The 27,223-nt window shown below is 47.2% G+C and overlaps 1 protein-coding gene across 2 annotated transcripts in view; it reads right to left on the bottom strand.

Annotated features, from left to right (window-relative positions):
• LOC147446766 (zinc finger CCCH domain-containing protein 37-like) overlaps positions 1 to 27,223 on the bottom strand; it is a 92,877-nt gene that overhangs the window by 2,473 nt on the left and 63,181 nt on the right. The window lies entirely within an intron of this gene.

Below are 27,223 nucleotides of genomic sequence, written 5' to 3'. Positions count from 1 at the left end.
CGGATCTATTGCAGCTTTGTGGATTTCCGCAAAGCATTTGACACAATGCCCAGAGCTAGATTGATGCGCAGATTACAGCAGATGGGAGTACCCACAGAGCTCATTTGGGGGGTCACGGCATTATACACGTCAGTAGTGGGGCATGTACGCACCCCAGAGGGTCTATCCACACCGGTTTACTCCACTATTGGGGTGAAGCAGGGCTGCCCGCTCTCTCCTACTCTATTTGGTATGTATGTAGATGAGGTTTCTGACTACATTGAGAGAGATGGTGATAGAGGTGCACAACTGGCAGGGACATGGATTCCACTATTTTTATATGCTGATGTTATTGTTTTGATCTCTCACTCTCCAGAGGGGATGCAACGTCACCTGGATGCTTTGCATAGGTTTGCCCAAGAAAGTGGTTTGTCCCGTCAACCTTGGTAAAACCAAGGTCCTGGTATTTAATACCACCCCACAGTGGATCAGGAGGTCAGCGCCCGCATTCACATACGGCCAGGAGAAGGTGGAGTATACAGATGCTTACACTTACCTTGGAGTGGTTTTTAGTGGGCCAGCATTTTCATTGAGGAGGGCAGCAGAGACTAGATTGACCAGAGCCCATGCAGCATTGGGTAAATTGGAAAGGATGTGTTCACAGGTTCAGTTTCAGGAGCCTCGGGGGAAGCTCTGGCTCTTTGACACTTTGGTGGCTTCTGTATTGCTTTATGGAGCTGAGATTTGAGGACCTTCACTGGACCATCACGGGAGGACAAGCAGCAGTGATGGATGGGGGGACATGGAGAAGCCTCTGGTCTCTATGATCTCGCGGCTCATTAGGGCCAAGGCTTTAGTACCACGTGCTACGAGCAGAGCTAGCTGCCCCCCCACTGGTGGTTGAGGCGCTCACTAGATCTGTCTCCTTCATACACCACATGTGGGAACTTCCCAGAGACAGATATGCACGCCTTGCACTTGAGTCCTCTCGACAGTTAGCCATGCAGGGAGATAGCATGCTGGTATGGGGAGATGACGTCATGGTTTTAGGCGCATGGGTTCAGCACAGAGAGATTGCCTCCTTTCCACTACTCACTGGATGCGCCCTCTCTGACTCTTACACAGTCCGAGATCACCAGGCTCATTCGCCAGGACTTGACTCAGCTAGACACCAAGAGGACATGGATACAGCCAATACAAAAGCTAGGCACGAAGACGGCTTACGGAGGATGGTTTTCTGACAAGGCCCAGATACATGGACACTCACCTGTCTCATGGGATACGATGTGTTATTGGCCAGATACGCACATCTTCACACCAGCTACGGATCGAGACTGGGAGATACAGCGGAGTACCAGCAGAGGCCAGGACATGCCCCCTGTGTGACATGGAGCCTGAGACAGAGTTGCACTACACATGCCACTGCCCCGTCTACTACGAGATACGAGGCCACTTCCATTGCTTGTTCAGAGAGGGCTTTGGACCATTCTCTAGAGTCATGCGGTACGAGGATCAGAGATGCCTGGGTTTGTTTTTGCTCGAGCTGCGCAGACACAGAGAGAGCCTGATGAGAGGAGAGGCTAGCCAGTCTCAGAGACAGATCACAAACTTCTTTAGAGCTGCCACTGGACACCCAGAGGAGTTACTACCGCAGCAGAGCTCGTCGCCTTACACCAGAGGCACACTGATCGACCGAGCGACTGAGCTAGGGAAATCCAAACGCCCACGACTGCGGAGGACTACACAGCATCGATGGAGGCTGCATCAGAGGATTCGGATCACTTTGCCTCGACATGCACGACGCTCGATCATACTACTGACCATGGAGGAGATTGATGAGATCCGCCAGCGACCGATGCTGGATCTCTTGTGATCTAGCTATCCCAGCTAGCTGTTAAGCTGCTTAGTTCACACCTAGCAGTTAAGGATTCCATAGTATTTTATTGTGTCATTTAATCATTCTGTCATTTTGTCATCTTGTTACTCTGACTTTGTATCAGATCCACCACATTGTAACTTTCTGGTCTCATAGGTCACTTTGGCCTTTTGAACGTTAATATAACATCTCTCTCTCTCTCTCTCTCTCTCTCTCTCTCTCTCTCTCTCTCTCTCTCTCTCTCTCTCTCTCTCTCTCTCTCTCTCTCTATCATCTCATGGTGGTATCACCTTGCAGCCCCTAGTTGAGCCTGATGATGCGTGAGCACACCTCGACACGAGGACCCACACTATACATTGTACACCACATGCACCACCCTACCACACCCTCTTGCATAGTATAAGCTCATTTCAGTTTGTACCCTTTTTTTATTTTCCGATGCCTAGAGCATCAACACATGTATATGATATTGTCTCATAGGTCGAGTTCGGCCTTTCGTAGACGTTAATAAAGCTTTCTCTCTCTCTCTCTCTCTCTCTCTCTCTCTCTCTCTCTCTCTCTCTCTCTCTGAGCCATCATTGAGGAGGGCAGATCGTGTGGGAGACGGATCTATTGTAGCTTTGTGGATTTCCGCAAAGCATCTGACACAATGCCCAAAGCTAGATTGATGAGCAGATTACATCAGATGGAGTACCCACAGAGCTCATTTGGGGGCTCATGGCATTATACAAGTCAGTAGTGGGGCATGTACGCACCCTAGAGGGTCTATCGACACCTGTTTACTCCACTATTGGAATTTGGGGTGAAGCAGGGCTGCCCGCTCTCTCCTCCTCTATTTGGTATGTATGTGGATGAGGATTCTGACTACATTGAGAGAGATGGTAATAGAGGTGCACAGCTCGCAGGGACATGGATTCCACTATTGTTATACGCTGATGATATTGTGTTGATCTCCGACTCTCCAGAGGGGATGCAACGTCACTTGGATGCTTTGCATAGGTTTGCCCAAGAAAGTGATTTGTCCGTCAACCTTGGTAAAACCAAGGTCATGGTATTTAATACCACCCCACAGTGGATCAAGAGGTCAGCGCCCGCATTCACATACGGCCAGGAGAAGGTGGAGTATACAGATGCTTACTGTCACGTGACACATCCCAACCCTATGTGTCCGTGGACAAGCTACACCATAGCAGGGTTCCCGTCAGCCAAGTCAAGTCTAGATTAGCAGTGATCTGGCACTTTTGTGAGTCTATTCGTAGACCGTGCATGTCCAGTCACTTAGCATAGATGCATATCCTCCGGTTGCACAAAGCATGATCATCGGAATTCCCATCAAAATCCATTCGCATCAGTTAGGGGAATTTTCCAGTGCATTTAGCCTATTGTCCTATTTATTGGGATTTTCACTTATTATTTTTAAGTGACTTTCCTACAAAAGTAGGTAGGGCAATTTTGCTAAGTTTCTATATAAGCAAACCCAAGTTAGCACTTTCTGGCAAAAGAGGCAGCAGGAGCTTCCCGCTCAACAGGCAACTTCTCAGCAGTAACCCCCGTCAGTACCCTCAGCACTTAGCCTCGCCATCTCCCTTCCCTTGGCGTTCTCCCCTCTTGCAGTCATCGCACACAACCTCCAAATCTCTGGCGCTTGTGTTCCCTGCAGATCAGCCCCTTGCTGGCGTTTTGTCACAGCCCTGCAGCGTTTTACTAACGCTAGGACCCCTCAGCAAATCAGCGTTTTTGTGAACTGCTGCCCAGCGTTTTTGAGTGCTGCTGCCAGCGTTTTTCAACAGGCATTTCTCAGCCTTGGCAGCGTTTTTTTACAGATGCAAACCTGCCCTAAAAACGCATCCTAGCAGGTGCAAGACTCTGGCGTTTTTACTCTCAGCAAGATCCCCCGAACAAACAGTCATTTTCAGCCATGAAACCTGCATGGAAACAGCCATTTCCAGCCATCAAGAAGACCACCGAATTCAGCGATTAGAAGATCACAGATTTCAGCCTTAGTCGTCGTCGTCGTCGTCGGCATAGTCCAACAGTATCAGTCCTTTGCATTCGCATTGTACTCTTTCGTGCAATCAAGTAGACCACTCTCGCCGACGAGAGTGGGGCCTTCAGAGGAGGGTTTTACAACCTCTCGGTGTCGTATCTCTTCTCTCTCTTTCTCTCAGTCTCATTCACTTGCACGCACAATCCACTCACTTTGTTCGTGATCACAGCACTCTACAAGACGGAAAGCTCTCTCTTTCCCTAAGAACTAAAAAGAACCTTGAGCAGTAAAGATCACTAATCTTGAGAAAATACAACATTCATTCCGCTGCACCTAACACTTACACTTACCTTCGAGTGGTTTTTAGTGGGCCAGCATTTTCATTGAGGAGGGAAGTAGAGACTAGATTGACCAGAGCCCATGCAGAATTGGGTAGATTGGAAAGAATGTGTTCACAAGTTCAGTTTCAGGAGCCTCGGACGAAGCTCTGGCTCTTTGACACTTTGGTGGCTTCTACATTGCTTTATGGAGCTGAGATTTGGGGACCTTCACTTGATCATCACGGGAGGACAGGCCGCAGTGATGGATAGGGGGACATGGAGAAGCCTCTGGTCTCTATGATCTCGCGGCTCATTAGAGCCAGGGCTTCAGTACCACGTGCTATTATACGAGCAGAGCTAGCTACCCCCCCACTAGTGGTTGAGGCGCTCACCAGATCTGTCTCCTTCATACACCGCATGTGGGAACTTCCCAAAGACAGATATGCACGCCTTGCACTTGAGTCCTCTCGACAGTTAGCCATGCAGGGAGATACAGCATGCTAGTATGGGGAGACGACATCCTGGTTTCAGGCGCATGGGTTCAGCATAGACAGATTGTCTCCCTTCCAGTACTCACTGGATGCGCCCTCTCTGACTTTTACACAGTCCGAGATCACCAGGCTCATTCGCCAGGACCTGACTCAGCTAGACCCCAAGAGGACATGGATACAGTCAATACAGGAGTTGGACACGAAGATGGCTTTCTACAGAGAGCATCTCCTCCAGCTTACGGAGGATGGTTTTGTGACGAGGCCCAGATACATGGACACCCACTTGTCTCATGGGATACGATGTGCTATTGGCCAGATAACGTACATCTTCACACCAGCTGCGGATCGAGACTGGGAGATACAGCGGAGTACCAGCAGAGGCCACGACATGCCCCCTGTGTGACATGGAGCCTGAGACAGAGTTGCACTACACATGCCACTGCCCCGTCTACTACGAGATACGAGGCCGCTTCCATTGCTTGTTCAGAGAGGGCTTTGGACCATTCTATAGAGCGAGGATCAGAGATGCCTGGGTTTGTTTTTGCTCGAGCTGCGCAGACACAGAGAGAGCCTGATAAGAGGAGAGGCTAGCCAGTGTCAGAGACAGATCACAAACTTCTTTAGAGCTGCCATTGGACACCCAGAGGAGTTACTACCGAAGGAGAGCTCGTCGCCTTACACCAGAGGCACACTGATTGACCGAGCGACTGAGCTGGGGAAATCCAAACGCCCACGATTGCGGAGGACTACACAACATTGACGGAGGCTGCATCAGAGGATTCGGATCACTTTGGCTCGACATGCACGATGCCCAGTCAGACTACTGACCATGGAGGAGATTGATGAGATCCGCCATCGATCGATGATGGATCTCTTGTGATCTAGCTATCCCAGCTAGTTGTTTAGCTTCTTAGTTCACACCTAGCAGTTAAGGATTCCATAGTATTTTATTTTGTCATTTAATCCTTCTGTCATTTTGTCATCTTATTATTTTGACTTTGTATCAGATCCACCACATTGTAACTTTCCGGTCTCATAGGTCACTTTGGCCTTTCGAAGACGTTAATATAACATTTCATTTTCATCTCTCTCTCTCTCTCTCTCTCTCTCTCTCTCTCTCTCTCTCTCTCTCTCTCTCTCTCTCTCTCTCTCTCTCTCTCTCTCTCTCATTTGCAACGCCAACTGGATGCTCTGCATACGTGTGCCCACGAAAGTGGTTAGTCTGTCAACCTTGGTAAAACCAAGGTTATGGCGTTTAATACCACCCCACAATGGATCAGGAGATCAGCACCTACATTCATATACGGCCAGGAGACTGTGGAGTACACAGACGCTTACACTTACCTTGGAGTGGTTTTTACTGGACCCACATTCTCACTCAGAAGAGCAGCAGAGACCAGACTGACTAGAGCCCACGCAGTATTGGGTAGATTGGAGAGGATGTGTTCGCAGGTTCAGTTTCAGGAACCCCGGACGAAGCTCTAGCTCTTTGACACCTTGGTGGCCTCAGCATTGCTCTATGGGGCTGAGATATGGGGACCTTCATTGGATCACCACGGGAGGACAGGTCGCACAGACGGATGGGGGAACATGGAGAAGCCTCTCGTCTCTATGATCTCGCGGCTCATTAGAGCCAAGGCATCAGTACCACGGGCCATTATTCGTGCAGAGCTGGCGGCCCCCCCACTAGTGGTAGAGGCGCTCACCAGATCAGTCTCCTTCATAAACCGCACATGGGAACTTCCTAGAGACAGATATGCTCACATGGCACTTGAGTCCTCCCGACAGTTAGCCATACAAGGAGATACAACATGCTGGTATGGGGAGATGACATCATGGTTTTAGGCGCATGGGTTCAGCATAGACAAGCTGCCACCATTCCAGTATGCATTGGATGCACCATCTCTCATTCTTACACAGTCAAAGATCACCAAGCTCATTCGCCAAGACCTGACCCAGCTAGACACCAGGAGGCCATGGATACAACCAGCACAAGAACTGGGCACGAAGATGGCTTTCTACAGAGACCACCTTCTCCAGCTTACGGAAGATGGTCTTGTGATAAGACCCAGATACATGGATACCCACCTGTCTCATGGGATACGGTGTGCTATTGGCCAGTTACGCACATCATCTCACCAACTGCGGATTGAAACCGGGAGATATAGCGGAGTACAAGCAGAGGCCAGGACATGCCCCTTGTGTGACATGGAACCTGAGACAGAGCTGCATTATACATGCCGTTGCCCCGTCTACTACGAGATACGAGGCCGCTTCCATTGCTTGTTCAGAGAGGGTTTTGGACCACTCTCAAGAGTAATGGGATACGAAGATCAAAGATGCCTGGGTCTGTTCTTGCTCGAGCTGCGCAGACACAGAGAGAGCCTGACGAATGGCGAGGCTAACCAGTCTCAAAGACGGATTACAGACTTCTTCAGAGTAGACACGGGACAGCCGCAAGAGCCACTCCCACAGCAGAGCTCCCCCCCCCCCCCCCCCTCGTCTCACACCAGAGGCACATTGATTGACCGAGCGATTGAACTGGGGAAATCCAGGCGCCCACGACTGTGCATAACTACACAGCATCGACGAAGGCTACGTCAAAAGATTCAGAGCACGCTGGCCAGGCATGCACAACGCCCGGTCAGACTACTAACCATGGAGGAAATTGATGAGATCCGCCAACGATCGATGCTAGATCTTTTGTGATTCAACTATCCCAACTAGCCGCCCATTCTTGCTTAGCTTTTCGGCTTTAGCTCACATCGACCTATCTAGAACCCCATAATATATATCTTTGTTTTGTACTGTTGATTAGGTTATTTTGTTACTCTGACTTTGTATCAGATCACCACCTTGTAACTTTCTGGTCTCATAGGTCACTATGGCCTTTTGAAGACGTTAATATAACATTTCATTTCATCTCTCTCTCTCTCTCTCTCTCTCTCTCTCTCTCTCTCTCTCTCTCTCTCTCTCTCTCTCTCTCTCTCTATACTAGAGATGTCTTGGACTGTATCTACTTGAGTTACACAGTTTACTGAGGAGATTTGGAGAGAGACAATCTCAGAGACAGATTACTGATTTCTTCACACCAGACACTGGACAGATAGACGAGCAGCCACCATCATACCTGCGGTACTCTCATTGACCAAGCATTGGAGCTACGGAAATCGAGACGCCGATTGAGGAGAGGAGCTTCACAGTATCGAGGGAGACTACAACAAAGGATTCGAGCCATACTATCTCGACATCCAGAGTACAGATGAGGATGGATTCATCACCCATTGTATCTCTCCCTTGTATTGGGCACCCATTGTATCAGTCATCACACACCCCACACAGTTCCAACTAGTTACACTTCTAGATTCAATTAAGTATCTCTTTTTGTGTACTCAGACATGGTATCAGATTCACCAGTATGTAACAGACTAGTCTCATAGGTCATTTTGGCCTTTTGAAGACATTAATATATCATTTCATTTCATCACTCTAGCTCACCCTTTGTATTCCCTCTGCATCAGCTTTGACCCCACCCCTACCCACTAGTTTCTTTCAGTTCTTTGTACTTTTTGTACGCAGACCTGGTATTAGATTCACCACATGTAACCTTTTGGTCTCATAGGTCATTTTGGCCTTTTGAAGATGTTAATATTACATTTCTTTTCATTTCATCTCTCTCTCTCTCTCTCTCTCTCTCTCTCTCTCTCTCTCTCTCTCTCTCTACCCTGCTCCGCACCCGCACCCGCACCCGTTTCCCCTATGCTCCCGCACCCGTTTCCTCTACGCTCCCGCTTCCTCCTAACCTAGTGCGTAAAGATCTAGCCGACGAGGAGTTTAACTAAAGACCTGTTATTCAAGAGGGAAATGGCATAACCAATCTACCACACTTGGGTGATAGAAAGGTTATACCATTTTCCTCTTTTTATTAGCACATACACACACACCCACACACACGCCCGAGAAGAAGAGAGTTTTACCGTCATAGGAAACTATCCCAAGAGACCTTAAAGATCTAGCCGACGAGGAGTTGAACTCAAGACCTGTTATTCAAGAGGGAAATGGCATAACCAATCTACCACACTTGGGTGATAGAAAGGTTATACCATTTTTAGTCAAGTAACTATCCATCCCCGCGCACTAAAAACGTTTGGAAAACATCTTCACTTGGAAGAGGAGTCCACCAGCGGCTATGCCCTCACATATGTTAGGGGGAAAAAAAGCGTTGGTTGAGGATACCTTAGCCCAATTTGTGGAAGTTATAGGGCCGAAATAGTTTTTTGGACTTTTAATACGTTGTCCCGTTTCCGTTGCGAGACAGGACTAGGTCTTCTTCTAAGGCTATAGACCCAAGCCATTGTCAATGGTAAAGGTCTATTCCTTGGATTTTTCTTGTTTAAAGACTCTGATTTTTATCAGACCTAGAGACCTGTCAAGGATCCCAACCCGATCTTGGTATTGGCGGGTTGGGGATCTCACAAGTGGTATCAGAGCTCCCCGCACGAATCGAGAAGCCAAACGCACGGATATGGGGCCTCAAAGGCACGCAATGAGCGAGTGAAAGTATTCTACATGCTTGCGTTCGGGGGAGAAGAATTTTGCGTAGATAGAGAAAGAGGGGAGAATTTAGTGTAGAGAGAGAAAGGGGGGGTAGAATTTCGCATAGAGAGAGAAAAGGGGGAAGGGAAGGGGGGGGTCGCGTAGAGAGAGAAAGAGAGAAAAAAGGGGACATAGAGAGAGAAAGAGGGGGAGAAAATCGCGTAGAGAGAGAAAGAGAGGGAAAAAAAAAAGGAATAAAGAGACAGAGAGAGGGAAATCGCGTAGAGAGAGAAGGGGGGGGGGGAAAAAAACCTCTTCTTCACTCCAGTACCCCCTTTCCCTCTCCTGCCCCCGCAGCCTCTCAATCATGAGAAAGACGAATAGCAAGGATGACCCGGTGGAGGATGCCATCCAAAAATGCAAAGAAGAATTGAGCCAGCCCATCAGCAAGATCAACCGCCATCTCTTAAGTACTATTAACGGACTCAACGCACGCGTGGCAGCACAGGAAAGCACGATACATACACTCGAAGATCACGTGAAGGCCCAAGATGAGGAAATCGCACTACTCAAGAAAGAGCTTGCAGAGGTGCGATCGCAGAATGTCCTCGAAGAGGGAGAACTTCAACCCTCTGTCATTGAAGAGCTTAACACGATTAAGGAACAAGTACGGGCCATCAAAGAAGGTGGGGAGCAACAAAAAGAAATGACGACCTTGTGGGTAGATGTCATCACAAAGACCCAACAAAAAGCAGAAAAGGCCGAAAAATGGATCGAGATTGTCAAGAAAGGAAAAGGCAAGGAAATAACCCCCACCCCCACACCAACCATCATCAATTTGACACTAGAAGAGGAGCAAAGGAGACGTGTACGGGCCTTACACATAAGGATATGTGGCCTCGAAGACCAAGATAATGTAGATAAAGAGGTGAAAGAACTCATGACTCTGGTGGGGGTCAACGAGCAAACGCATACGAAGGCTTGGAGAGTGGGCACTTAGAAAAGTGGGAGCAACGGAGAAACCTCGAAGGAAAGGGCACTCATTCTCCGCTTCCCCTCCATGGAAGCGAAGAAAGACTTCTTGAAGAAGAGACCGACTCTAAAGAAGACTCGAATCTTTCTTGGAGATGACCTCATCCGCTCGCAGATTGCTCATATGCAAGAAGTAATGCCGGAAATAAGAGCAGCAAGGGAAAGGGGAAGATTGTTTTTTACAGGGATGGAAAGGTGGTGATATTGGAGCGACGCCCCACATGATGGTGCGAGACCTACGGGACCACACTAAAGATGGCAACCAAGAATTGTAATGGGTCACTCCGTCTTGATGTGGGAGCCTTTGAGGATAGCTTCACGGGGAGAGAGATCATTTTCTACTCTGAGACGCATCAAGCACCTGGACAATCCATGCCACAGGTGAGTGGATATAGATGGGAGACAGCCTGTAGATAGGAGACCAGATCGGAGCATCGAGGACGGGCTCAGGGGGAGTGGCAGTTCTATTTAGGGAGGAACTACAGCCGCTGATATATATAGCACGCAAGGATGAACAGGCTAGGTACATGTGGGTGAGGCTCAGGGCAGAGACGGGTAGATACCTCTACATTGCTATTTGTTACTTTCCTCCTAGTACGTCAATATATGCATCACCTAGAGGACAATCCCCCTTTTTGCTATTATGGATAATGACATATGGGAGTTTTCCAAGGATGGTGACATTATCATACTAGGGGATTTCAATGCTAGGACTGCCCACCACCAGACAATACTTTATGATACTTCCAAAGAGATGCTTAGAGACTGGACGTCACAGAGATGGGTCTATCCAGACTATCACAAGATGAGGAATACACTGAATATGGCAGATACTTGATAGATATGGAAACCGCACACAGATTGGCCATTATGAATGGCCTACAAAGATTTTCAACAGCTGGAGGTTTTACTTGCTTTCCACACGGACATGGTGCCAGCACAGATTCTGTGTATATGGATGAGATATACAGGCAGCTATGCACCCGGGAGCCGGGACGGCCACTATGAACTCACTCAGATACTGACAGAGACGCTCCATGATGCAACATCAGAGGCATACCCCCACAGCCAGCCCACACGGAGACGATCTGGGAACATGCCCCAGAACAGTTGGTATGATGAGGAGTGCAGAGAGACGAGGATCAAATTACAGAGGGAAGTGCTCAAGGGTATTACCACACATAGACAGTCGCAGATTATCTTTCGCCGCCTAGTGCGACGAAAGAAAAGGGCCTATCGGTCAGGATTGAGGCGAAGCATGGAGGCTATTCCACGAGCATTCACCACCGCCAGCGGTCACCTCCACTGGTGATTATGCCACATCTCTCTACACACCATCAGGGCCAGGAGACGTGTTCTTTCTTTACTGCCGAGAGGGTAAGGAAAGCCATTGACAAGATGAAGACAACGAGAGCACATGATCATGATGGTCTGGTAGCAGAGCACTTCATCCATGCCAGAGATATGCTTGCAGAGCTCCTGGCTATGATGTTTAATCGAGCCATGTATGAAGGCTTCCAGGAGACTTGGAGTATGTCTACGATTGTGCCTATTTTCAAGTCAGGAGATCCCATGATTCCCGCGAATTATCGCACCATCATGGTTGGTCACACATTAGCTAGGTTGTATGCATCCGTTCTTGAGCAGGAGCTGAGTAGATGGGCAGAGCGAGAGGGCATAAGAGCACCAGGGCAAGCAGGTTTCATGAGAGGTTTCTCCACTCTTGACCACATTCTGACACTCAAAGCTATTATTGAGGAGGGTAGACACCATGGCAAGAGGATCTATTGTAGCTTTGTGGACTTCCGCAAAGCTTTTGACACAGTGCCAAGAGCCAAACTTATACACAGACTACAGGACATGGGTGTGCCTACAGAGCTGATATGGGGTATTCTCGCTCTATACAGGACAGTGATGGGGCCGGTACGCACCACTGAGGGAATGTCTGACATGGTCCACTCCACTATTCGAATAAAGCAGGGATGCCCCCTATCCCCAACTCTTTTTCGAATGTATGTGGATGAGTTTTCAGACTATGTAGAGCGTCAGGGGAACAGGGGGGCTCAGCTAGCAGGGACATGGATTCCGCTGTTACTATATGCTGGTGATATTGTGCTGATTTCTGACCCCCCAAAGGGGATGCAACGTCATTTGGATGCTCTGCAAACATTTGCTCGTGACAGTGGATTGTTTGTCAATCTGGGGAAAACCAAGGCTATGGTGGTTAAACACTACACCACAGTGGGTCAGGAGGTCGGCACCCACATTTATGTATGGCCAAGAGACTGTGGAGTACACAGATGCATATACCTATCTTGGGGTAGTGTCCCATGGACCGGTGTTTTCACTAAGGAGAGCATCAGAGACTAGACTGACGAGAGCATATGCGGCTTTGGGAGGACTGGAAAGGATGTGTTCGCAGGTTCAGTTTCAGGAACCGCGAACAAAGCTTTGGCTTTTTGACACTCTAGTGACTCCAGCTATGCTCTATGGAGTTCAAGTATGGGGACCCACAGTAGACCACCATGGGAGATCTGGCAACACAGATGGATGGAGATGTATGGAGAGGCCTCTAGTCTCTATGATCGCTCGGATGATTCGGGCTAAGGCCTCAATACCACATCAGATTATCCGAGCCGAGCTAGCCCCCCCCCCCCCCCCCCCCCCCCCCCCCCCCCCCCGTGGTGGAGGCATTGACGAGATCAGTTTCCTTTATGCATGGTCTATGGGATCTCCCCACGGACAGATACGCGCGGCTTGCCCTAGAGTCATCTCGATAACTAGCTCTACAAGGCGATACGGCATGTTGGTATGGGACAGATGACATCATGGTTTCAGTCGCACATGGATAGATTACCTCCGCTTCAATACTCCCTGGATGCACCCTCCCTGTCTCTCACACGGACAGAGATCACCAGACTCATGCGTCAGGATCTGATTCAGCTAAATACTAGGAGCACATGGATACAACCGACACAGGAGTTGGGCACGAAGATGGCCTTCTACAGAGAGCATCTTCTCCAACTCACGAAGGACGGCTTTGGGACTAGGCCTGCATACACGGATACACATTTATCTCATGGGATAAGATGCGCTATTGGACAGATACGCACATCCTCACATTAGCTCCAGATCGAGACTGGCCGATTTCGAGGGGTGCCGGCAGGAGCCAAGATATGTCACCTATGTAACTTAGAGCCAGAGACAAAGCTGCACTACACATGTCACTGCCCGACATACTATGAGATACGCGGCCGCTTCCACTATCCATTCAGAGAAAGGTTCGGACCTTTTTCTAGGGTCATGAGATACAAGGATCAGAGGTGTCTCGGATTGTTCCTGCTAGAGCTGCGCAGACTTAGGAAGAGCTTGCTGAGGACATCAGGGGAAAGACAGTCTCAGAGACGAATCACAGATTTCTTTACACCAGATAGAGGACAGCCAACAGACCAGTCATTACAGCAGATCTCAGAGCCTACTCATACTAGAGGTAAACTGCTTGACCGAGCCACTGAACTTGGTAGATCCACACGTCCACGACCTCGAGAGGAAGATTTCATCTACAGCTATCTGAAGATGGATTTGTGATTCGCCTGAGCCACATGGATACCCACCTGTCTCATGGTTTGAGGTGTGCTATTGTCAGATTCGTACATCCTCACACCAGCTGGAAATTGAATTTGGCAGATTTAGGGGAATCCCACCTGAGAGCAGAATTTGCAAGCTATCCCGAATGGAGCCGGAGACAGAATTACACTACATATGCCATTGCACCGTATACTATGAGATACGTGGGCGTTTCCACTACCTATTTACAGAAGGCTTTGGACCTCTAGATAGAGTCGTGCAATACCAACATCAAAGATGCTTAGGCTTGTACCTACTGGAACTACATCGGCACAGGGATAATCTAATGAGAAGACAAAGAGCACTACAGCCTCAGAGGCAGATCACATATTTCTTCGGAGCGAGAGAAGCAGGAGTGGAAGGAGAAGCAAGAGGCCAGCAGCCAGCACAAAGGAGTACCTACATTCATACCAAAGGCACCCTCATTGATAGGGCGATTGAGCTTACGAAATCGAGACGACCACGACCGAGATGCAGAAGCACACTTCACCGGAGGAGACTACAACAAAGGATTAGAAGCATTCTAGCCAGACACCCAGAATGCTCCTTAGAAGTTTATTTAATACTTTGTATTTAGTTTTTCACATTTATTACATTTTCACACTTTTCACACTTAGTACTTTAGTACTAAGGTACCCAGACATTGTAACAGATTCACCACTTTTGTATCAATTTGATCTCATAGGTCATTCTGGCCTTTTGAAGACGTTAATATAACATTTCATTTCATTTCTCTCTCTCTCTCTCTCTCTCTCTCTCTCTCTCTCTCTCTCTCTCTCTCTCTCTCTCTCAGGAGGACGTGGCAGTTATTAACCATGTCACAGAGATGTGGTAACTGCTAACCTTGGTTGTTGGTTTTTTTCCAATGGGGTTTATTTTATTTGTTTTGAGACCCTCTTTTTAAAGTAGCAAACGGTCGGACATTGTATGGCCAATGTGAACGGTAGATTCACCCGCAGACGGGAAGTGGTCGGCACTGGAATTCGTACGGTAAGAGGATGTCTAGGCTCAGAGCAAGATCATATAGGTCCCCCCGTCGCACTTAGCAAGTTGGTGGATACTAGGAAGTGAACTCAATTAAGGCGTAAAGTCAAGGTGGGACTACCAACAAAAAGTATCCGACGGTTGGGCCACATTGCATTTTTGGATGCGGTCCCAATGAGGATAGATGGTCAGAAGACCAGTGGGAGCCCAACGGAAGCATCTCCTAAAATTTAGGGAACTGCTATTTTGGGCCGTGAAATGTGTTCGCGTCATTACCTCCCGTATGACTAGGGGAACATTTTATAACTCTGCCGCGAAGTCAACTGACGCGTCGGTTGGGATATTTTTAAGCGGAGAACCCGAAACGGGCAAATGCTTGTAAATGCGCCAAGTGTCGAATTTTCATGCACTTACCTCTTGCAGAAGAAGTGGCGCTGAATTTTATGCTGGGAGAGGGCCTCATTTCAGCTTTTGTCACAGGTTAAGAGCTATGGAGTGCTTCCTTTCCCTCTCATGTACAGTGTGGTGCTAGGAGTGATGCCCTGCACACTACACACTGCTCTCTCTCTCTCCCCTACGTGCAGTTATGTGATGCCCCACGAGAGGGCTACTCATTTGACTGATGTACAGTTGTGTGGGTTCATGCTTTTGTGCTAAGGCAAGAGCCTCCTTGAGCAGGAACAGGGGTAGCTAGCTGCTGCTCCAAAGCAGGCACTGGTGAGGGTCATAACCTCACCATACAGGTGCAAAATCAGCGCTGTGTATGCGTTGTAAATTCACTGTTTTTCAGCCATATGGACGCCAGGACCATTGGGAATCGTGCCCCACTGGCAGAGGACAGTTAGGGGACTGTTTGGGGCTGAAAACAGGGCAAAAACCAGTAAATACAGCATGCTGAATTTACTGTTTTTGGGCAGGAAACAGAGGGTATACGACAATGCAAGCGAGTTCCAGCAGGGGAATTGGTTGCGCGCAAGTTTTGGGGCTGTTATGCTGCCGAAATTTGGCCAAATCAAATGGTATCTAGGTGGATACACGTGAAGGATTCCCAGGACCTTACCTTGCAATTTACCCTCCTAAAGAATAAAGAAATACCGAAAGGGGCGCCAATTTTGGGGCCTACAGGTTGTCGGTGTCTGCTAGGAGCATTCTAGCTTCCGAGCCGTGTGTGTGATTAAGTGTTAATTCCCATTACAGGTTCTCTTTGCAAAGTGCTCTCTGTGTGTGTATAAAGTAAAGAATTTCGGGTGAAAGCCAACGCCTACCGCCCTACGGGCCGGTTTCATGGTTCCGTTGCCGGGACATCAATCACTTTTTCCTCAAAGAGTGAGCCTGGATTGTTCAGGGTAAAGACACACAGTGCAAGAACACGGGGATTACACTATGGCCGACAAGGAGAAGGGAATTATGGAAGAGGGTTCCTCTTCAAAGGACAGGCAGGAGATTCCTATGGTTTTTGAGATTGGCGAGAGCTCACGGCCACGTCAGTCTGTACCTCCTGTCAACGTGAATGTCCCTCCAGTAGTACAGGGCTTTATGACAGGGCAACTTGAGGATGATGCGTTCAAGACTCAGTTAGTTGCCGCGTTGAATGTCTTTTCGCAGCTGGTGCAGAATCCGAGGTTCATGGAATTCTTGCAAGCGCCACCAGTGCAACAGCAAAATAGGCAACCTACGCCGCGTACGGAGCTTGTTGAAGCTCAAGCCCAGGTACCTCATGTGGCGCAAGAGGAAAGGGAACACTCGCATGTTGCGGAGTCGGGGGCTCCAAAGCAGGTTCCTCCCGTGCTTGAACAGGTGGCTAGAACGCCTATTCCACAGGTTATGCCAGTTCAGCCTGCCAACTTTCAGAGCCAGCATGCTGTCTTGAATGGACAGGGAGCTGGATACCAGGCTATGCACTCAGTTTTTCCACCACCCACGATACATCCTGGGTATTTCGGGGGTGGATCAGTGTTCCAAAGTATGGCTGGTTATGCGTCTGGAAGTCAGCCGTACATGCCAGGAACAGTGTTCGGGGGTATGCAAGGCATCATGCCAAACCCCATGTATGGTAGTATCGGCATGCAGCAAGGTTTCCACTGCAACCAGGGTCAGTTTGGGGTGCCACATGGTCATTTTGGCATGGCTGGTTTTTCTGGACAGCAGCCAGATATCGCACCTCCGACGCAAAATGTGAATGGCCAACACGTGCCGATCATGCCTAGTACAGTGCCCATGTTGCAGACCATCCCGTATGACAACTTGGGGGCACTAGAGAAGCCGAAGGCTTACAAAGAAGGTGGTGCAGCGGTAAAGTTCAGTACCTTCAGTGGTTTTGAGGATAAGACAAAGGCACTCACTTTCCTCCAACAGTTTGATACAACTTATGCGGGAGGGAATTTTACAGAGGCCTCGAAGGTCAAGAAAGCTACCACTTTCTTAAAGGACAATGCGCTTACATGGTGGACGACATTGTTAATGCAAGGACAGGCACCCGCCACTTGGGTTTACTTCAAGCAAATGTTTGCATCTGCTTGGCTGTCAAATGAATTTGAAGCCGACGTCCTGACAGATTGGCACCAGCTTACTTCAGATTCGTGCAAGAGCTTGCAGGAGTACAATAGGAGGTTTTGTAAAGCATTACTCTCAGTGACCTCCTATAGATTTGTGCCATTGACAGAGCAGATAGAGAAGTACTGTTGTGGGTTGCCTAAAGGGCTTCGCGATTACTGTACAAAGAACAGAGTGGCTACCCTTACTCAGCTTATGGAAGTTGCGAACACTGGTCTTGCCCTGTTGAAAGGAGAGGACAATGGATTTCCGAGCAGTGATAAAGGAGGGCAGCAAAAGAAAAATTCAGCGAAGAAGCCCTTTGTGAAAACGGCTCCTGATGCGTCACAGGGGTCAGAAAAGGCCATCAAAGACAAGGATTCAGCCGGGACTTCTGGAGCGCAGGCAAAGAAACAGAAAAGGAAGCCTTTTGTGCGCAAGTCGCTCGAGGAAAAGAAGGTCCTAATGGCTGAGAACAAATGCTTTATATGCGAGCAGCCTGGTCATATTTCTATCAATTGTCCACAAAGGAAAAGGCCAGCTGACTCAGAGGATAAAGAAGACCAGAAAGGCAAGAAGCCAAAACCCACGGCAGGTTTAGTGCCAGACATGGTGGGTGACAGGCCCAGCACAGATGCCAGTGAGTTATGCAGGGCATGGGGTAAAGTTAGGGATCAGACGGCACTCATCTTCTTTGATCCAGGTGCCAAAGCCAACTTTATCTCACCAGAGTTAGCTATGAAGCTGGGCATCAGAGCTGAAGAGATGGGGTACACAGCAGAGGCAGGGTTGGCATGTCCTGGCCACTCAGAGTGGTTACTCCCATCATTGGAAAACTGCGTCTGCATATTCAGTCGTATGTGGACACTGAAGAGTTTTACATCATGCCGCTGGAAGGTTGTGACGCCTTGTTGGGGATCCCGTGGATGTTCCGAGTGCATGGAGTCTTGGATGCCTACAACAAAAAGATCACTGTACAGCATAGGGGCAAAACTCACATCTTGGATGTAAAGCTTAAAGGAGAGTCAGTCCCTATCGTATCTGCTTCTGCTATCACTTCTGTAATAAAGAATCATCTTTCTATGTACTTGATTTTTGCACGTGATGTCTCAGATAGTGATCAGTCAAATTTATCTGTGTTAGATAAAGAAAGGTCAGCATTTTTGCAAAAGTTTAGTGACTGTTTTCTGATTCATTACTGTCGCAATTGCCGCCAGAGAGACCTGAGGACCATCGGATAGATTTGGTGCCAGGGTGTAGCCCACCAAATAGACCTCCCTACAGGGTTAGTGAGGCGCAGCAGAAAGAGATTATGGGCCAGGTTGAGGAGTTATTAGAGAAGGGGCTAATTCAGCCTAGTTCTTCACCCTTTTGCTCCCCAGTGCTCCTAGTGCAGAAGAAGGATGGCTCATGGCGCATGTGTATTGATTACAGTGCGTTAAATAAGAATACCATCAAGAATAGGTTCCCTATTCCTCGCATTGATGATATTCTTGATCGTTTAGAGGGTGCTGCAATTTTCAACAGGATAGACCTTAAGAGTGGGTACCATCAGATTCGTATAAGGCCAGAGGATGTGCACAAGACTGCGTTTAGAACGACATTTGGTCTTTATGAGTTTCTAGTGATGCCGTTTGGGCTAACAAATGCTCCTGCCACGTTCAACAGAATGATGGACCGGATTTTCCGCTCGCATCAACAGTTTGTTGGAACGTTCTTCGATGACATGATAGTGTATTCGAAGAATGAAGAGGAGCATAGGCGTCACTTGACCATTGTGTTCGAAGAGCTGCGCAGTCACAGGTTACTTGTCAATCCTAAGAAAAGTGAATTCTTCCTTGAAGAGATCCACTTTCTGGGCCACATAGTCTCAAAGGATGGTGTTAGAATGGATCCCGCAAAGGTCGAAGCTATCAAGACATGGCCAGACTTGAAGACTGTGCACGATGTCAGAAGCTTCTTGGGATTGTGTTCCTACTATAGAAGGTTTATCAGAAATTTTGCAGAGATAGCATCGCCTCTTCACGCATTGCAAAAGAAAGAGGTCACTTTCAGATGGACCCAAAAAGAGATTTTAGCTTTTAGTCTCATAAAGGAAAAGTTGACTTCAGATCCAGTTATTGTTTTGCCAGATCTCAGGAAGTCATTTGTGGTCCAGTGTGACGCGTGTGTAGGTAGCATCGGAGCAGTGCTAATGCAAGACGGACGGGTAGTAGCTTATGAAAGCCGAATTTTGCAAGGGCCAGAGAGGACTATGCAAGTCTATGAGAAAGAGCTCTTGGCCGTGATTCATGCGCTTTCTAGCTGGAAGCACTACCTCTTAGGTGCTGATTTTGTTGTCCAAACAGATCATCAGACCTTGCGATACTTCTTGACACAGTCAAAGTTATCCGAAAAGCATATGCGATGGGCAAACATTCTTTCCATGTTCCACTTCCAGATTATGCATGTGGAAGGTAAGAAGAATGTTGTGGCTGATGCGTTATCAAGAAAGCCACAAATTTCAGCTGTGTCAATTCCTTATCATCATGAGTTAGATGACATGAAGGAACAGTATACTGCTGATGAAGATTTTGCAAGGATCTTTGAACAGTTACAAGAGGGGCAACATCACGAGCACTACCTCCTCAGAGATGGTTTTATGATGATGCACGGCAGACTTTGTGTCACTAGGCCACTGCGACATAAGGTCATGGAAGAGAGTCATGTCCCACTGTATGCAGGGCATCGTGGCATTGATGCAACAGTTAAAGCGGTAGAGACGTTCTTCTATTGGCCTACCTTGAGGAGAGATGTGGATGCCTTTGTGCGAGCATGCATAGTTTACCAAAAGGTCAAGTTTGACAGGCAAAAGGCACCAGGGTTGTTACAACCACTGCCGATTCCGGATAAGCCATGGGAAAGCATTGCTATGGACTTTATCTTTGATCTTCCAAGGACGCCAACAGGGAGTGATGGTATATGGACCATTATCTGCAGGTTCAGCAAGCAGGCCCATTTTATCCCTGTCAGGAAGAAGATAAAATCTGATCAGATGGCACGCTTGTTCATGTACAAGCGTGCCATCTGATCCATGGTATGCCACAATCGATTATCAGTGATCGTGATCCTCGCATGACCAGTTTGTTCTGGAGAGGATTGTTTGAGAACATGGGTACTACGCTCAAGTTCTCGTCTTCGTTTCATCCACAAACTGATGGACAGTCAGAAGAGGCTAATTCTATTGTCTTAGATCTGCTGAAATGCTATGTGCCAGATAATAAGGGCAAGTGGGAACAGTATTTGCCTATGCTTGAGTATGCGTACAATAATACGGTACATTCGTCTACTGGCAAAGCACCTTTTGAAATTGTTGAAGGCGGCAAAAAGGTTCCTCCCATTTTACACACAAAGGACAAGATCTTTGAGGCAGATCGATATGTTGAGAACATGGATGAGATGTATAAGAAGATTAAAGTTGCCTTGGAGAAGACTCAGGCAAAACAGAAAAAGGCTGCTGACCGTCACCGTCGTGAATTGCTACTATCACCTGGTGATTGGGTTCTCTTAAGGTTCGAAAAGGCAAGGTTAAAGAAGATGAAGGGCAAGGAACGGCTTTTTCCTAAGCTCAGCATACGTTACTATGGGCCTTTTCAAGTGCTTGACAAGATCAGCGATGTGGCTTACAGGCTGAAATTGCCTGATGCATGGAAGATTCATAATGCGTTTCATGTGAGTCTTCTAAGACCCTTCGTGGGTGATGTGCCAGAAGATATGCCAGTTGAGGATCAACCAGAAGTTGAGGAACTTGATGAAATCCTGGTACCTGAGCAAGTTTTGGCACATAAGGACAGAAAAGTTAAAGGACAAGTTGCAAGACGCTATTTGGTGAAGTTCAAGAACTATCCGCCTATGGATGCAAAGTGGATGGAAGAGCATGAACTGTCAGAGTCACCAAATGTATTGCAGCTTTACCTTGAAGCCTTTGGGTTACAGCCTACTTATGCCCCAACCCAACGTGTGCAAAGGAGGGGTAATGATAGAGCTAGTACATCAAATGTACATATGAATTCAGTGCCATAGATGGAAATAGCAAAAGTATGAAGGCCTCATTAAGTCATTTGTATCTATGTATGTTACGACCTTTCTTGCGGATACATGCGATGATAAAAGAGTGTTAATAGCACAAGATCATCAGTGGCGTCTATTTATGGTATGCAATCGAGGACGTTTGCGATTTCAAGAGGGGAGTATGTCACGAGGACGTGGCAGTTATTAACCATGTCACAGAGATGTGACAACTGCTAACCTTGGTTGTTGGTTTCTTTCCAATGGGGTTTTATTTTATTTGTTTTGAGACCCTCTTTTTGAAGTAGCAAACGGTCGGACATTGTATGGCCAATGTGAACGGTAGATTCACCCGCAGACGGGAAGTGGTCGGCACTGGAATTCGTACGGTAAGAGGATGTCTAGGCTCAGAGCAAGATCATATAGGTCCCCCCGTCGCACTTAGCAAGTTGGTGGATACTAGGAAGTGAACTCAATTAAGGCGTAAAGTCAAGGTGGGACTACCAACAAAAAGTATCCGACAGTTGGGCCACATTGCATTTTTGGATGCGGTCCCAATGAGGATAGATGGTCAGAAGACCAGTGGGAGCCCAACGGAAGCATCTCCTAAAATTTAGGGAACTGCTATTTTGGGCCGTGAAATGTGTTCGCGTCATTACCTCCGGTATGACTAGGGGAACATTTTATAACTCTGCCGCGAAGTCAACTGACGCGTCGGTTGGGATATTTTTAAGCGGCGAACCCGAAACGGGCAAATGCTTGTAAATGCGCCAAGTGTCGAATTTTCATGCACTTTCCTCTTGCAGAAGAAGTGGCGCTGAATTTTATGTTGGGAGAGGCCTCATTTCAGCTTTTGTCATAGGTTAAGAGCTATGGAGTGCTTCCTTTCCCTCTCATGTACAGTGTGGTGCTAGGAGTGATGTCGTGCACACTACACACTGCTCTCTCTCTCCCCTACGTGCAGTTATGTGATGCCCCACGAGAGGGCTACTCATTTGACTGATGTACAGTTGTGTGGGTTCATGCTTTTGTGCTGAGGCAAGAGCCTCCTTGAGCAGGAACAGGGGTAGCTAGCTGCTGCTCCAAAGCAGGCACTGGTGAGGGTCATAACCTCACCATACAGGTGCAAAATCAGCGCTGTGTATGCGCTGTAAATTCACTGTTTTTCAGCCATACGGACACCAGGACCATTGGGAATCGTGCCCCATTGGCAGAGGACAGTTAGGGGACTGTTTGGGGCTGAAAACAGGGCAAAAACCAGTAAATACAGCATGCTGAATTTACTGTTTTTGGGCAGGAAACAGAGGGTATACGACAATGCAAGCGAGTTCCAACAGGGGAATTGGTTTCGCGCAAGTTTTGGGGCTGTTATGCTGCCGAAATTTGGCCAAATCAAATGGTATCTAGGTGGATACACGTGAAGGATTCCCAGGACCTTACCTTGCAATTTACCCTCCTAAAGAATAAAGAAATACCGAAAGGGGCGCCAATTTTGGGGTCTACAGGTTGTCGGTGTCTGCTCGGAGCATTCTAGCTTCCGAGCCGTGTGTGTGATTAAGTGTTAATTCCCATTACAGGTTCTCTTTGCAAAGTGCTCTCTGTGTGTGTATAAAGTAAAGAATTTCGGGTGAAAGCCAACGCCTACCGCCCTACGGGCCGGTTTCACTCTCTCTCTCTCTCTCTCTCTCTCTCTCTCTCTCTCTCTCTCTCACACACACACACACACACACAAAAGTGGGGTTGTTCACCACATGAAACTCAACCACAGGTCAATATACAACGCCAATGTATTACGGCTTGGGAGAAATCCAATGGGTCACGCTTCATACATTACACGACCCATATTGCCCCCAACTACAAAACCATGTTCTTCGCTGAAAGAGGAAACCGTACTCACACTTACGTGCTTGAGCCAATCCCCTTGTCGACGATACGCACTATAGCAACCATTCGGCTTAGCTCCTAATCCCTTCGATGCAAGACAGGGCGTTGGGGCAATGGAGAAGAGTCAAATCGACTGTGCACATTATGCTCACTGCAAGTTCGAGAGTCTTGAGTGCCACACACTACTAGAGTGCTCAGCTTTTGGTCACATCCGAACTTGCTTCTCTCACATTTTTAGCCATGACTTAGACCTACACACTTTCCTCTCCCAGCCACAGTGTGGGCTCTCCATACAGGCTCTCATCACCACAATTTCGGAGCATCGAGTCACTCATCAGCCATACACATACTACATCACATGTAACTTTGGTCCCAGAGGTCATATTTGACCTCCAAGGACGATAATAAACTCTCTCTCTCTCTCTCTCTCTCTCTCTCTCTCTCTCTCTCTCTCTCTCTCTCTCTCTCTCTCTCTCTCTTTTTGTGGGAAAAGTCAGGGCTGTATATTACTGAGTACAATATAATCCCCAGTGGATGCCAAAATAGCCTATCACGTGGGGTGTACAAGCTAAATGTAAGGATGAGAGCCACTATAGTGACAACTCGACTAGAACAATCTCATGGTGGTCGGTGTGATGAGTGGAGGAGAAACCACCGAGGGGGGGCATAATGCCATGTAATCTGGCCACTTGTAAGTGTGAAGAAGAGTGGGGATCGGGCCCAACGCCGAAGGAAGGCAAATCGACGAGCCTCGGCTACTCGAGATGTACCTGAGGAAGAATCCCACTGCCAAATCAAGGTGTGAATGATGTCCAGCCAAATGGCAGTGAGGGTATCCTGAAGGAGCTGTGGAGCCGCACTAAGAATGTGAAGACAACGAGCTTTCCAAACATTCCATAGTTTAATGCTAGTGATGACTGAAAAAACTTCATCACGTGTCTGAGGATCCCCTGCCAAGCAATCTGTGGTAACATAGCCAAAGTCCCTCGCCGATAACCAGTCGAGGTAAGCATAAGAGCTGGATCTGTGTCTGAGCCCTCGTAGAAAAGATGCGGTCCGGGCATCGGCATCAACCATGAGACAGTTCCCCAAGTGAGACAGATCTCTCTCTCTCTCTCTCTCTCTCTCTCTCTCTCTCTCTCTCTCTCTCTCTCTCTCTCTCTCTCATACACACACACACACACACACACACACAAAAGTGGGGCTGTTCACCACATGAAACTCAACCACAATTCAATATACAAGAATATGGAAAAAACCTTGAAAGATATACATTGACATCATGGGGAAAAATATCCATACAACCACACGATACATCAAATGATAAGTTACAATCAATCATGAAAATTGTAAGGAAGCTCAAATTGACTACAGGACTACACAAATCTGCCAAAGGCTCTTTACACCTCTGGTGTAGCAAAACCTTAGTCGTCTAGTGCTAATCACAAAAATGATCCAAAGTATCTGTTGTAAGAACCCTGCTACAGCAGCTCATAGAATCCATGGGACTCAAAATCCTGTGTTAATCATCCGCATCCACTCCATCTCTCTATGTAGAACTCCAATATAGGATGCAAATCTCCTACACGGACAAACTACAAGAGAGGAGGGAGGAATCCACTTGTCCTCCCCTACATAAGCCAAGGGAAGGTACCACGATGAGGAACTCTCTGACCAAAGCAGCTTTCCCAAGGCATCACTAATCTAACTCTCACACAAGTGTGTGATGTCTAAGATCCATGAAATTGTTAGCCTCCACCATCATCTACTCCCGTGAAATATCATTGGTAGTCTCCTCCGTCCAAGAGAAATCATTTAGCGTCTGCAATCTGAATCTAGTTATAGGGGCTCTCTGTGGACCAAGACAAGTCGACCAACCTGAAGACTACAGCAAAAAGACAATATCGACACAAAGTGGCCCATCCCTTAAAGGCGTACTTGGAAATCTCCACGGACTAGGGTAATCCTCACAAGTATGGTGAGTTGCTTGCTAAGTTTGAGAACTTGTTTCTCCATGATGATCTCCCACCTACACTTCCTCCCGAGCGATATCATAGACCTCCTAGAAGGAGCACAACCTATATGTAAGTTTCCATATCATGTGAATGAGGCTGACAAGAGGAGCTAGAGCGCCAACTAAGTGAGTTGTTGGGTAGGGGGTTTATACGTCCCAATGTAAGTCATTTTGCTACTACTATTTTTTTTGTTCGTAAGAAGGTTAGCTCATCGCAGTTATGGGTGGATTGCAAATCCCTCAATAAGATGATGGTTAAGAGTAAGTTTCTTATACCTCACATCAAGTATATTTTGTAGCATCTTAATGGGCCAAATGTATTTTCGAAGGTTGACTTGAATAGTGGCTACCACCAGGTAAGGATCTCAAAGAGATACATCTGGCCTTTAGGACTAAGCGTGGGCATGACAAGTTCATTGTTATACCATTTAGTCTTATTGTTGCACTGGCACCTTTATTGAATGATGATGCGTATTGTTGTAGACTTGGTTGGTAAGTGCATTTTCATTTTTTTGGACAAAATTCTCAATTTGTTTGCTACCAAGAAAGAGCATGATATTGATCGTTTGAATGCTAATTGTCTTTATATTGCAGCTAATAAGTCAGAATTTTTTTTGCTTATAATGAGCTTTTTGGGCTATATCATCTCTCCTGATGGTATTCGTTTAGACTCAACAAAGACAAGTGTTGTAAGAAAGTGATCTATGCTTGAGATTGCATATGATGTGCATTCATTTGTTGGATTGTATCAGACATATAGTTCGCATATTCAAAACTTTGCATAATGTTGCCCCATTGTCTGACATGTTAAAAGGTCTCAAGACTCGCTGGCCTTTTGAGCTTTGGACAGATGCAAGTAATACTGTTAGTCTATTTGGAACAGTGTCACAACAGACTGATCATCCAGTTGCAATCTCTCTCATATAAACTAAATAGTGCTAAGAAAAATTATCATGTTTATGATAAGGAACTTCTATCTATTCATTCATGCATTAAGCAATGAAAGCGCTTCATTTATGGGCGTGAGTTTGTAGTTCACACAAATCTTGTGTACATTAGAGTGACAGGCAAGCACATTAGTCACAATTTTTTGAGCAATTTGGTGGTATGATTGAACATGTGTCTAGCAAACCTAACCGTGTTATAGATGCATTGAGTAGGAAAGGCCAGAATCTCTCGCTTGAGCGTCATTCTTTTCTCTCTATTCAAAGTGTTGGTTTGATGATCTTAAAAATAACTGCATGGATTCCGAATTCGAAAAGCATTGGTTACAAGCACCATGTTGGGTTAAAGGCCTAAATAACCCCTTTTTGTACATTTTTATACTTTGTCCAGGTTCAGTATGAACCTAGACAAATATGAACCTGAACCTGGACATATTTTTTAAAGGTCACTTATAATAAAAGTGGGAAAACCCAAAACTCACTTATTGAGTTTTCCCCAAAAACGTGAGCTCTCTCTCTCTCTTCCTCTTCATTCTGCTAGCCCTTCCCTTCTGCAGCACAGTGCCTCCGCTTCAAGCCTCAAGGCCTGCACATCTTCGCGTGCTCTATCACTTGCACACACCGCCACGCGCTCATCAACTGGTATCAGAGCCAGATTAGGGTTTCAGAAGCTTTGCGCAGGTGGCTAGACAGCAGGCGAAAGGCTTCTCTCGCGTCAAATTTTTGCTTTCATCGCGAAGCCCCTTGCTTCCGGTGTCACCTAGGGTGATTAGGGTTTCCAAAACAGCCTAAAACAAGCTGAAATTAGGTCAAAACAGGTAAAAACCAGAAAATTACAGGTCAAAACAGAAAAACGCAGGTGTTCTAAATCGATTCCCGTGAATGTCCCTTGCTTTTCCCACTCAAAATAGGTCCATTTGATGCAAATTGATGCGCCAAAACAGTAAATTTGCAGAAAATTCAGAATTGG

Source organism: Adiantum capillus-veneris, chromosome 12, assembly GCF_014529385.1.
Source record: "Adiantum capillus-veneris isolate H3 chromosome 12, ASM1452938v2, whole genome shotgun sequence".
NCBI classification, from domain to species: domain Eukaryota; kingdom Viridiplantae; phylum Streptophyta; class Polypodiopsida; order Polypodiales; family Pteridaceae; genus Adiantum; species Adiantum capillus-veneris.
This window is presented reverse-complemented; position numbering and strand designations above follow the sequence as displayed.